Source organism: Miscanthus floridulus, chromosome 17, assembly GCF_019320115.1.
Source record: "Miscanthus floridulus cultivar M001 chromosome 17, ASM1932011v1, whole genome shotgun sequence".
Lineage (NCBI taxonomy): Eukaryota > Viridiplantae > Streptophyta > Magnoliopsida > Poales > Poaceae > Miscanthus > Miscanthus floridulus.
The window spans coordinates 88795760-88809888 of NC_089596.1; the positions used below are offsets into that span (position 1 = coordinate 88795760).

The 14129-nt window shown below is 49.9% G+C and overlaps 1 pseudogene; it reads right to left on the reverse strand.

The window, feature by feature from the left end:
* Positions 1–6240: 6240 nt before the first annotated feature.
* Positions 6241–14129, reverse strand: LOC136515940 (probable mixed-linked glucan synthase 9; annotated as a pseudogene).

The following is a 14129-nucleotide window of genomic DNA, read 5'->3' on the forward strand; positions in this document are numbered from 1 at the left end:
CTTTCAAAAGAAGAAAACGAATTCGGAAAAGACGTTTTGGACTGCGGGTTAAGTCTCAAGTAATTATAAGGGCTCTTTTGCAAAATTCCAAGACGAAGGGGTATCTTTCATCTGGGGCCGTCGGATTAGATTTGAACGGCCAAAACTCGATCGGGCGGATGAAAAAAAACATGGCCGCCGAAATAGGATCGGCGACGAGGTATACGCGGCAGTGCCATGGATGGCTCACCGGAGCTCTCGGTTCTTGGCCTATGGAGCACGGTTTTTTGAACGGGAAGGTCCGGGAGAGAGAGAGAGGAGGCGATGGCAGGCTCACCTAGGGTCAACTCGGCGGCAGAGAAGGAGCAAGGTGGGCGTGGGACTCGATGAGGCGGCAGCTCTTGTGGCGGTGCTAGGGCTGGCTACCTCGGCTCGAGCAGGGGTGGCGCTTGCTATCGGGTTGGAGGCGGCGCAGGCTCGGGCGACATTTAAAGGGGCACAGGGACTTGGGCGGCACGGCACCGAGGCGTGGTAGGGTCAGACACAGGCGGTGTTGGCGCGATGGTCTCCGGATCGGTTACGTGACCGAGGAAGAAGAATGCCTGATGGGTGGCCCCGGCGCGTCAGCAGGCGGAGAGAGATCACGCGCAGCGCGGCACGGACTTGGGCCAGGCACTCGGCTAGGCCACGCGAAGAAGCGGCGTGGGAGAAAGAAAAGAGGGGAGCGTGACGGGCCTTCGGCGAACTAGGCCAGCGTGGAGGAAAAGCCACCGCGCACGAAGAGAAGGAGAGCGGCGGCCTGTGGAGAGGAAGGAGCGGACCGCGAGCGAGGCAGGCCGTCTGGGCTGGCGGGAGGAGCGAAGCCGAGTGGGCCAAAAGCGGGGTAAGGGAAAAAGAGAAGGGAAATTCATTTTTTCCTTTTCTAATTTTTTTCCAAGCAAATTTTAAAATGCAAATTCAACATAATTTGAAGTTTGATTTCAAATCACACCACTTCAAAATTATTATGCAGCAGCATGAATGCACACTCATGCATGTTAACCTATATTTAATTTTAATTTGATAAAATTTATTATTTTTCCTAAATTCAAATTCCCATAAAATACATAATTAATCATTTTCTTCTATTTTAAAAATATACAAATTTAGGGTGTTACACAAAAAAATTTTGCCACCCTAAATTTTTTTCCAACTTTACCGTACTAATCTTTTGCGTTCCCAGCTACTAGCCCGAGTCCAAATCGAATGTGAACCCATATATATTTATGTAATAAATTTGCCTGTCTTCTTTTTCCTTCTTTTGCAGGTTATACGTCCGGGTAGGACCGTAAAAAGAAACCACATGTTACTCCGTTCCATGAAACGTTTTCATTATTTTTCTTTCCCCAATATTTCTTCCACGTTTTTTGAGTATCTCCCGTTTGTTTTTACATTATCGGTTCCATGAAAATTTTCCGTTATTTTTCTTTTCCCCAATATTTCTCGGTTTCTATATTTTTTTCCTACTACCTCTGTCCCCCAAAAGAATGCAATTTTAGCACAGTGTCATGTTTTAGTACTTAAATTTAACCAATTATAAATAAAAAAGTATCCATGTTTATGATATCAAACAAATACCATCAGATTAATTACGAAATGTATTTTCATAATAAATTAATTTAAATACATAACTGTGAATATTATTCACTAAAAATTTGGTCAAACATGAATCACTTTTCGTGGCACACAACCCGCAGTTACATTCTTTTCAGGATGGATGTAGTAATAATAAAGAGGCAAAATTTCAGCCCATTTTTTTTAGTCCGTCCATTTTTTGGACTGTCTTCCTCTAACTAACTCCGTAAATATGGAAATTGGCTCTCTTCACTTCTATGACATATGTATTGCATCTTTAAATAACTTGAATAGAACTAGAATCCTAATCCAAATACAAGATGTTCCGGTCATATTCCTTTTGTGTTTGTTTTGAAAATTAAGGCACCGCGTCATATACGAACCCAACTCAATCACTGTTGTGTCAAAACCTCTCAGCTTATGTTTCTCTATGCCGGTATAAAAGATACCGGTCTCTATAGGACACCCGTGCATACTCATTAGGGACGCGCAGGGCGACAATGCCAGCCACGATCTGGGAGTGGTCGAGATGACCTCGCCCGCAGCGTCAAAGAAGCCAAAGCCGTTGACATCGTCGCGTCGCGGATAGAGCGCTGCTCCGAGGAATCTCTCTCGAGGGAGGAGGTCATTGGACGCCTGCACGTGCTACGATGCTCTCCGTGGACCGGCCGATAATCTAGCTAATCAAAGCATCATCTAAAATATTGAGCACTTTAACAAACCAATACAATCTATAAATATTGTATTTTAATTCCATATAGGTTTAATATATGATATTTACATATCATTGCCACTATTAACTTAGTATTACGTGTCTTATCATCATAAAATAAAAATTATTAAAATTTATAGAAAGGGTAATAAAACATAAATAACTATATACTATTCATGTCTTTGTTTTCTATAAATATCTAACAGTATTTTTCTCTTCCGTTGTAACGCACGGGCACTTTTGTTAGTCAATACCTAAAGCAGATCAAAAACTTATCCTGGTGCCCCTTCTTGCCCAGCGACGGAGGCAGCGGTGGGGCTGGGGGGCTCTAGCCCCCCAACCGATCCTGGGCACGTGGAGCCCCCTAAGCCTTCTCTTGAAATTTTATACATATATGTATTAGGTAGGAGGGGCTAAGGTTAAGAGAAGATAAAAAAACCTCTATTCTTTTATTCAGCCCCTCCTAATTTTTTTATGGCTTCATCATCCTGCCTTCTCCCTTCACAAAACCAGCAGCAGTGCGTCAACACCAAGAGGGCAATGATCTGCAGCCAGCAGAAGAGGTTTCACCAAGCACCTGTACTATCCTTTGTGCTACAGCAATAGAGGATTGATCAGGATCAATCGATCGATGCTCACCTGCTGAGACAAGCGGGAAAAAGAGCAGCGCTGCCTCCCGTGGTATGCGCGGACAAGGGGAAAATAGAGCGGCGCTGCCTCCTGTGGTATGAGCGTCCTGGGGTAGGCGGCCGGACGGTGCTCCGGCCGGCAGCGGCCGGGCGGGATGGGCGGCCGCCGCACACCGGACACTGCGACTGAGCGGCCGAGCGCTGGATGTCACCGCACGCTCGAAGCCCTGGGAGGAACGCAAGACGGGAGGAGGCGGCGCAGCGAGCACGGCCGCATGCCGGGCACCACGCTCGAGCGACCGAGTGCCGCAGGCCGCCCCAGGATTTGCACCGGTTCCTCACCGACGACCACGTCATGTTTGCGGCCTACAACGTGGCTTCCGACTGCCAGAAGCTGCGCGCGCACCACGGGCTCGAGGTGGCGTCCTGCCCGGCTTCGGTTCACGCGATCGAGGTCGTCGTGCTTCAAGGGACACGACGTCCTGCCGGCCCCAGCGACGGCGGCCCAGCCCTGCTTCGGTTCGCGCGATCGAGGTCGTCGTGCTTCAAGGGGTGCCCGCGATCAAAACACCGCGAACTCGATATGCCAGTCTTTGGTCGTGGTCGTCGTGCTTTCTATGACCGGGGTCGCATGAGGAAGTGAACGTGGTGCGCAATCAACGTGATCCGCATCCACGATCAATGTGGGCGATCACCGTGATCCGTGATCAATGAGGAAGGGAAGGTGCGCGATCAACGTGATCGCGGGGAGGGAGGCCCACCTAGCGTCGTGGTATCGCACGTGCTCGCAGTGCGCGGGAAGGGAGGCCCACCTGGTGGCGACGAAACTATCGGCGTCGCGGAGTCGCGGGATCGCACGATGAAGGCAAAGCGACGATGCCAACAATTGTCGCACCATTCCGATGTTTTAGTTTGTCTTTTTAGTTGTGAGAGAAGTGATACTTACTGTTGTATACACACTAACACGGACGAACTGATCAACAAGTACCAAGCTGCTACCACTCACTCACTCCTAATTTATTTTGTCAAAAAAGAACTCACTCCTAATATTACAGTACTAATTTAGATCATCACCAGACGAGCGCAGCAATGGCCGCAAGGGCGGCGCCGGCGCCGTAGACTCTCCAGGCACCGGGGCCATGTGGCAGCCTGTTCGGTTGGCTGGTTCGTATCGTTGCTGGTTCGTGAAGAAGTACTGTTGGCTGGTTTGTGTGAGAGAAAAATACTGTTCTGGCTGAAAATTTACGATCGTTTACGACAAGCCACAGCCAAACGAACAGGTTGTGGGTCGCTCCCATCGGAAACCGGTCCGGCAGCGGCGTCCATCCCGACGAGAACTCCAGGAAACCCGCCACTGCCTCCTCCCGCTCCACCGGTGCTGCCTCCGTCGATCCCTTCCTCTTCACTTTCACCGGCGCCTGAACCGCCACCGCCTCCTCTCACGGCGCCTGCACAACCAAAATTTTAGATTTCTCCTAGTGACGTGGGCTTCTCCTAATGTTTTGGTATTCAAAATTTAATACAAACCTTTCCTACTAGATGTCTCACGGTGAGATTCTCATGTGTTATAATTAGTGATAGTGTTTTCCTGCTACTTACAAACACTAAAGATTTTCACCATTTTGATAGCCTCCACCGCCGCCCCCTCCGCCGCAGATAGCGCCCTGGAAGCGCGCGGACACGCAGAGCAGCAGCAGTAACGCCGCGCATAGCAGTCCCGTCCTCCTGCCTGCCATGGCCGTCCTCGGTCTCGGTCGTCGAGGCTGGTAGCTAAGATGGGATGTGGAATGTGTCAATGTGGAGGTTCCGATACTATCTTTGAGCGTAATTGAAACCAATTACTTTACGTGTGCTTCCGATGTACATGTACTGCTCCGTATCTTGAAACCAATTCTGAGTCCTTCCGGTGCATTGCTACGTAACTAAAGCCAATCGTGCTGCATACGTATCAAAGGATATCTGCTGTGGGCAACTGGGCATGCGTGGCTATAGTGTTTATTTAGAGTTGATCTGTAGAACCATGTCGACTCCTATCTTTTTATATTCATATTAAGGGTTAAGTCCAATTTACACCATCCAACTTGCAGCAAAGTTCGGATTTCAACCTCGAATTTCAAAAAATAGAAAACCCTTCAATACAATATCGGATGAAGATAAATTTTATATGTAAATTGTAGACCTTGATGAGATCTACAACTTTATAGTTTTGAGTTTTTTCATTTGAGGACAGTAAGATGCTCGAAAAAATAATATAAAATTTCAGCACCATATTTTATCGTGTGATGAGACTCAAATTTCAAAAAATAGAAAACCCTTCAATACAATGTCGGATGAAGATAAATTTTATATGTAAATTGTAGACCTCGATGAGATCTACAACTTTGTAGTTTTGAGTTTTTTCATTTGAGGGCGTTAAGATGCTCGAAAAAAATAATATAAAATTTCAACGCTACCGAAAATATTAAAAGTTACTGTTCATCCGTGAAACCGCCGCAAAGTTGAAAGTTGAACTTTTTCGAGAGTTGGAGGGCCAAAGTTGTCCAGTTTTGAAGTTCGAGGTTGAAATTCGAATTTTGCTGCAAGTTGGAGGGTGTAAATTGGAATTAACCCTCATATTAATATACACTTTCGTATAAAAATGCACCGGTCCTTTCTTTTTTTCGCGAAATTGCTTTGCACGTGTTTCATTGGTTCATTCAGAGAAAAGAAAAAGTCAGTACAGACAGACGCCTATCCGCTGTTCACGACGGTTGGCGAGAACCGAGAAGTATGCCGAAGCGAACTGCAAGATCGACTACCAGCTCTAGTCGGTCAAATGGACCAGGCACGATGGGCCGGTCATGGTTTGAAAAAGCACAGCCTCGCGTGCTTTTATCCGCTTCTTTTTTTATCCGGAACAGTATTTTTTTCTCACAGATTCATCCAGATTTCTCTGAGCGAACGGGGCCATAGCTTGGCACGAAGCCTACAGTGCCAATGCCGGAGCGGCCGTGGAGGTGGAGGTAGAGGTGGAGGAGGCGTACTGAGACTGTTGGATGTGTTTTCTAGACTGAAGCTAAAAAATATAGACTACATGTAAGATTTTACTGAGTCTCTTAGAGTCTCTTAGAGTTGCTCTAAGAGTACTGCCTAGTCAGGCAATACATGAAAAGGAGAGAGAGAAGGGTATTAAGTTACTACCGATCATAATCGAAGATGTCAATATTATGGATAACGATTTCGCAAAGTCCATGTTCTAGGTGGTAATTTTGAAAAGCTCAAAGTTTGAAAGGCAATAATCCATATCTATAAAAACGGTGGCTCATTTGATCAAACTCATTCGATCTTTTAGAGGTGAAGTGATACTTGTACTGTTGTACTCTACGAGTACCAAGCTGCTACGACTAACTCACTCCTAATTACAGTACTAAATTAATAAATGAGTTAAATGCACCAGAGGTCCATTAATTTGTGAGGAGGTTTCGGTTAGGTCTATCAACTTTTAAAGTGGCTTTTTGGGTCCATAAGCTTTGTACGCCGTATCATCTAGGTCCATACCTCTCAATGTTGGCTTCTCGTGCTGAAGTGGCATGATGCCGTGGCCATGCACGCCAGCCGCAGCCCCGCAGCCGCACGAGTAGAAGCCGGTGGACGGCGCCACGCCACCTCACTTTAGAAGCTTGTATCTCTCCAATTAGGCCGAATTAGACTTTAACATTTTAAGTAAAGTTGGAGATCTCACATAGCTCTACAACATTTGTTACTACCTCTTGTGCTAAAACTAAACGGATTCGGAGTTAAGAGAGGACAAAGATTGATGTTTTCGTGTATTTTTGCGGTAGTATTGATTACTTCCTTAGGATTGAGCTAAACCGACCAGCTCACCGGAGATATAGCGCCTATGCCTGGCCATCCTCCCCGCCACGGAATCTGGAGCAACTACCGCCAGGACCGCGACGTACGCGAACGCGATGATAATGAGCACGGCTACGAGCAAGACGAAGAGCAGCTAGGGCCTCTTGCTCCAACGCCTCATGATCCCGAGCGCGAACGGGTACAGAGCAGCAGGACCCACACATTGAACAGTAGCCCGCTCGCCGCGCTGGCGACCTGCGCGAATGACCACCCGAAGGCGGCCTCCCTCCCAACCGCCACGCCGATGGCGGCGACGTTCACGGCGATCACCAGCACGGTCGGCATCAGCAGCGGCGCCCACTGCACTTGGTACAGCTCCGCGAACCTCTCCCTCCCGGCGGCGCCGCCGCTCGCAGACACCGACTTTGACGTCAGCTTGAACGACAGGCCCTTGAGGCCGATGAGCCTAAGCAGGCTGTGCAGCACCGCCGCCGGGTACACGCCCGTCGCGACGATCATGTAGAACTGCTCATTGCGGCACCAGTCCAGCAGCGTGAGCCCCACCCACTTGATCTCCACCATGCCGCACACCTCCATCATGGCGATGCCGACGAACAGGTACAACGCGTAGGTCTGGAACGGCTTCTGTATGTAGAACTCGCCGTCGCCGGAGAGCCACATCAGCGGGAGAAGGTCGTAGACGAAGATGAAAGCCGCCGAGATCGGGTAGGTTGTCATGTTGGTGTAGGCGGCGCGCTGCATCGGGTGGAGCTGCCGGCCGGCTAGGAGCGGGGAGTTGCGGGAGAAGAACATGTCTGGGGAGCCCCCCGACTAGCGCAGGATCTGGTGGAGGCGCTCCGTGAGGTTGATCGACGCCGTGCCGCGGAACGCGTCAGTCTCTATGGCGCAGTACATGGACCGCCACCCCTTGCGGTGCACCCGGAAGTCGGTCACCACGTCCTCCGTCGCGATGTTGTACACCCACCCGACGCCGTTGCCCCACTCCGTCTCGTCCTCATACACGCAGGTCGCGACGCCGGCCAACTCCGCCACGAGCCGCTCGTCGTCGAGCGACACTGGCGGCGTGAGGGGCCGTTCCTGGTGCGCAGCCAGTGTCACAGAGTTGATGAACGGCATGGAGTTGCTGAACTGTCTGTGGGGGTTGTCTAGGAGCTTGGAGGTGCCGTCGGGCAGCCACCGGGGCGGGTCGGCGCCATAGAGCGCGACGCGCCGGAACATGCTGCCGGTGCCGATGTAGCTGTTAGAACCGATCTCCGGCGAGGAGCTCGGCACGACGCGGCACCGGCCGGTGGTGACCGCGGCGACCCCTAACAATGGCGAGAGCACGAGTTCACGCGAGAGAGAGACAAAGTGTTTTCACTGCGAATGGCGCCAGCTTGATCTGGATGCATTCCTTGTTACTTAACCGGGCTGTGATCCGAGAGTCCCGCCACGACTCGATGCTGCACGGTGCGCCGTCATTTGCGGCGCCCGTGCGACATGCACGGCTATCCAGCCATGGCGGAGACCCAGCCCAACCTGAACGCGGTCAAGACGCAAACGTGCAGTCTCCGTTCCGCCCTGATTCTACGCGATTACAAAAGATGTTCAAACTGAAAATGAACTACCTAATGCACCTAAACATGACTGACACGATTACAGTTGGTTCAACATTTCACCCCCTTAATCGTGACACACATCCCTGACTCCCAATTGCTGACGCATCTCAACAAATTTGATTCTCCCAAGTGGCTTCGTCAAGATGTCTGCAAGCTGCCTGTCAGTGCTGATGTGATCAACTTCTGCTATGCCATTTGCCACACACTCTCTGATATAATGATATCGAGTGTCAATGTGCTTGCTCCTCTCATGATGAACTGGGTTCTTGCTCAGCTCAATGGCTGACTTGCTATCCATGAGAAGTCTGAAGCTTTTCAGCTTTTCACCAGTTAAGTCTGCAATCAATCTACTTAGCCAAACTCCCTGACAAGCTGCTGAAGTTGCAGCAATGTACTCGGCTTCACAGCTTGAAAGTGACACCACTCTTTGCTTCTGTGAGCTCCAGGTGACCACATTTCCATTCAGGAAGAACACCACACCTGAGGTGCTTTTTCTTTTCTCCAAGTCACCGGCATGATCACTGTCAGAGTATCCTAACAGCCTTAGGTTTGAAAATGCTCCACTGGTATACCTGCACCCATATTCAGTAGTCCCTGCCACATATCTTACGATTCTTTTTATGGCAGCCCAATGTTCAGCAGTAGGGCACTCCATGAATCTACTGACCATCCCTACTGAGTAAGAGATGTCAGGTCTAGTATTCACTAAGTACCTCAAACTACCCACAACACTTCTGAACTTTGACATATCCTTCACCATCTCAGGTTTTCCAGGGAACAGTTTCAGATTTTGCTCCATTGGTGTATCCACTGGATTACACCCTGTCATGCCACATTGTTCAACAATCTTTGATGCATATGCTCTTTGACAGATGGTTATGTCACCAGGCCTTTGTTTCACCTCCATTCCCAGATAATAACTCAGCAACCCTAAGTCACTCATGCTGAAAGTTCTGCTCATCTGCTGCTTGAACTGATTGATCTTGTTCTTATCAGGCCCACAGATGATGATATCATCAACATACACACCCAAGAGTAACAGTGTGTCACCACTCCCTTTCTTGTACACTGCATGTTCTTCTTCACTCCTACAGAACCCCAACTTGACTAACTCCTGATCCAACCTAGCATTCCATGCCCTTGGAGCCTGTTTCAGTCCATAGAGGGCTTTCTTCAGTTTCAGTACTTTGCCAGGATGCTTAGAGCTCTGGAAACCTGGAGGCTGTTGCACATAAACCTCCTCCTGTAGTTCACCATTTAGAAAAGCAGATTTTACATCCATGTGATGCACCTCCCACTTCCCATTGGCAGCCAATGCAAGCATCAACCTCACTGTCTCCAATCTAGCTACAGGAGCAAATACCTCTTCATAATCCACCCCATACTTTTGAGCATATCCTTTTGCAACAAGTCTTGCCTTGTGCTTGACAATGTTCCCCTCAGGATCCCTCTTCACTTTGTAGACCCATTTCAAACCTATTGCCTTGTGACCTTTTGGAAGATCAGCATAATACCAAGTATTATTCTCATGTATTGATTGCAGCTCACTGTTCATGGCATCTACCCAGCATTTTTGTTGTAGAGCATCATCAACCCCATTTGGTTCATCTGCAGCAAGTAAGCACACACCACTGTAATCATAGTCTTGTATTTCATCAGTGGAGTCCAACAGATCATTCAGAGTTCTGAATCTGAGAGGCCCTCCAAAGGTTTCTTCAAAGTTCTGACTTGGTGGTGTTGCAAAAACAATAGCTTGATCAGAATTTGAACCTGGAGTAATAGGAGAGTTAGGTGCTTGAAAGTTATTAGCAACACCCTCCTGAACTGCAGACTGTCCACTCCCTGCTCCTGCATTTGGACTGACAGCATTGTCTGCATTTTCTGCTATTGTCGGATTTTGGTCAGTTTCATCATAGTGGACTATGAAGCTGTCTGTCACCTGCTGATCTGTGCTGCACCCAGTATTATCCCAGTTCCATGGTACATTCTCTTCAAATATTACATCCCTGCTCACCACCAACCTGTTGGTAGAGGGATCATATAATCTGTACCCTTTAGTGCCTGACTCATAACCAATGAAAACCATCTTTTTAGATCTGTCAGACAATTTGTGCAAACCAGGACCAACCAATTTTACATGTGCCACACAACCAAAAACTTTCAGGTGATTGACTTTGGGCTTCTTACCATGCCAAGCTTCAAAAGGAGTCACATTATTCAGGGCCTTAGTAGGTGACCTGTTCAACAAATAGACTGCAGTTCTCACTGCTTCCCCCCAGAAAACTGATGGGACACTCATTGCTTTTAACAGACACCTTGCCATCTCTACAACTGATTGATTCCTTCTCTCTACCACTCCATTTTGCTGTGGAGTATATGGGGTGGTAGTGTAGTGTTTAATGCCTCCTTGACTGCAGTAAACTGTGAACAGATTGGAGTTGAACTCTCCCCCCCTATCTGTTCTCAGTGCCTTGAGTTTGCCACCAGACTCATTTTCAGCTCTAGCCATAATTCTCTTGAAACTATCTAGTGCTTGATCTTTAGTCTTGAGCATATCAACCCACATATACCTAGAGTGATCATCTACTAGTAGTAGAAAATAAGAAGCACCCCCTATACTGCTAGGTGTGATTTGCCCACAGAGATCTGCATGAACTAACTCAAGACCATGATCTGCTCTGAAACTTGACATTTGTGGGAATGGTTTTCTATGTTGTTTACCCAGGACACATCCATCACAAACCTTTTCTACCCTTCTGACATTTGGCAACCCATCTACCATTGACTTAGCACTTAGGTCATTCAGTGATCTGAAATTAATGTGCCCATATCTAGCATGCCAATGCCAAGACTCATCTTCTGATTGTGTAAGCAAGCATACTGGTGGTGCCAACCCAAATTTTGCTAGGTACAATCTGTTGCCAACTCTAGGTGCAGAAATTAATAGTGTTCTTTCCTGATCATAAACACACAATCTCCCATTTTCTCCCACATATTTAAAGCCTTTCTCTTCTAACTGACCCAAACTCACTATGTTACTCCTCAATTCAGGTATGTAGTAAACATCAGTAAGTACTTTATGACCTTGACTGCGATCTTGTATCACTACTGAGCCCATACCTTGGATCTTAACACTGGAGCCGTCACCGAAACGCACTGTCCCACGGACTGTCTCGTTGAGCTGTGACAGTGTCGACCTTGCGCCGGTCATGTGGTTGCTGGCGCCGGTGTCCAGCACCCACACGTCGTCAGGTACATTCACCGGCACCACTTTCTCCGTCAGGTGGATGATCTGGTGCTGCCCGTGCACGACATCGCACGTTGCCAGCATCAGTGCGCCGCCTGGCATGTCAGCGCCGCCGACCGCCACGTTCGCCTCCGGTGCACGTCCTTCCTTCTTTCTCTCCTTCTTTGGGCGCTTGCAGTCCTCCGCCCAGTGGCCGTAGATGCCACAGTTGCGGCATCGCCCCTTCCTCCTCGGCGTGCCCTCGGAGGTCAATTTGACTGGGCCTGAGGCACCGCCGTCAGAGCGCGCCACCGCCTTGCCCTTTGACGAACTGCCACCAGCGCCGCCACCACTTCCACCCGGCTTGGCCCCGGGATGGAAACGATGCTTGTGCTTCTCAAGCCAGTCCTCCTCGGCGAGCAGGAGCCGTCCCGTCTTGTCGACGATTTGATCGACTTTGTCGTCGAACCGATCTTCCGCCGCTCGCAGACGCCCCACCAACTCATCCACCGTCAGCGTCTTGAGGTCACAAAACATCTCGATGGAGACGACCACTTGCGTGAACCTGGCAGGAACGACGCGCAAGAACTTCTTCACAACGCGCACATCCTCCACGGTTTCACCAAGGGTTTTGAGATTTCCGGCGAGGTTTGTGATCCTCATGCCGAAATCCTCAATCGACTCCCCATCTTTGAACGTGATGTTCTCAAATTCCCTCAGGAGCCTCTGAGCATTGACTTTCTTTACACGATCGGCACCCAAACGCATCACCTTCACCGCCTCCCACGCCTCCTTCACGGTCTTGTGCCTCCCAAGTGACTGCCACATCTCCTTTGGCACCGAGCGCAGTAGCGCGCTCATGGCCTGACGATCCTGCGAGCGCTTCGGGTTGGTACCTGGGTCGATCACCTCCCAGATCTCCAAGGCCTCGAAATTGCACTGCATTAGCATCGCCCACTCGGAGTAGTTGTCGCGGGACAGCATTGGCCACATGAGAGTGCTCTCCTTGACGCTGGGAACACCGTGCACACTCGTCTGTTCGTCTCCCATCTTGATCACCGGTGACTGGCGAGGAACAACGCGAACTTTCTTCGGTGGCAACGATGGTGGGCTCACGGAGCCGCTATAGAACATAAACTTGGCTCTGGTACCAGAATGTTAGAACCGATCTACGGCGAGGAGCTCGGCACGACGCGGCACCGGCCGGTGGTGACCGCGGCGACCCCTAACAATGGCGAGAGCACGAGTTCACGCGAGAGAGAGACAAAGTGTTTTCACTGCGAATGGCGCCAGCTTGATCTGGATGCATTCCTTGTTACTTAACCGGGCTGTGATCCGAGAGTCCCGCCACGACTCGATGCTGCACGGTGCGCCGTCATTTGCGGCGCCCGTGCGACATGCACGGCTATCCAGCCATGGCGGAGACCCAGCCCAACCTGAACGCGGTCAAGACGCAAACGTGCAGTCTCCGTTCCGCCCTGATTCTACGCGATTACAAAAGATGTTCAAACTGAAAATGAACTACCTAATGCACCTAAACATGACTGACACGATTACAGTTGGTTCAACAGTAGCATGGCCCCTAGATAACGTTGAGGCCGAGGGAGGTGGCGTCGAAGAAGATGCGGTTGTGGTTGCAGTACCGATCCGTGGGGTCGACGCCGTCGAAGCGCTGTGGGAACTGGATGAAGGCGGTGTCGTCGCCGTGGCGGCGGTCGAGCATGAAGCACAAGGCAGCACGGAACGCACCTGAGTTGTTGATGTAGTGGTCACGGTCGAAGTTGATGATGAAGGGCGCGTTGGAGAGCAGCACCGAGACGTGCAGCTGCACATTCATGGCGCCCGCCTTCTTCTGGTGGTCGTACCCCGGGCGCTTTTCCCGCGCGATGTACACCAGCATCGGAAGGCACACATCGACGACGCTAAAGGCGAGGGGGCTGGAGGAGCTCGCCAGCGTGCCAAGCTGAGGCTCATCGCCAGGATGGTTCAAAATAACCTGTGCCAGCTCACCCTCGACAACGACGACGACAGCAGCAGTGACAGCAAGGAGGCCATCACTAGGAGCTACTAGCTCGTGTTCCTTAGCCTGGCGCACAACGCCCTTGATGGGCCCATCTCGAAGTCACTCACCATGCTCACCAAGCTGCAGCAGCTCGACCTCACCGGCAACATCCTCAACAGCACCATCCCGGCGTAGCTCGCCGCGCTGTCTGGCGCTCGACCTCTCCTGGAACACAACAGCACCATTCGTTTCTCAATCCTAAAGGAAGTAATCAATACTACCGCAAAAATACACGAAAACATCAATCTTTGTCCCCACTTAACTCTGAATCCCTTTAGTTTTGGCACAAGAGATAGTAACAAATGTTGTAGAGCTACGCGAGATCTCCAACTTTGCTTAAAGTGCTAAAGTCTAATTCGGCCTGGTTGAAGAGATACAAGCTTCCAAAGTGGGTGGCGCAGCGCCGTCCACCGGCTTCTGCTCGCGCGGCCGCGGCGCTGCGGTTGGCCTGCAT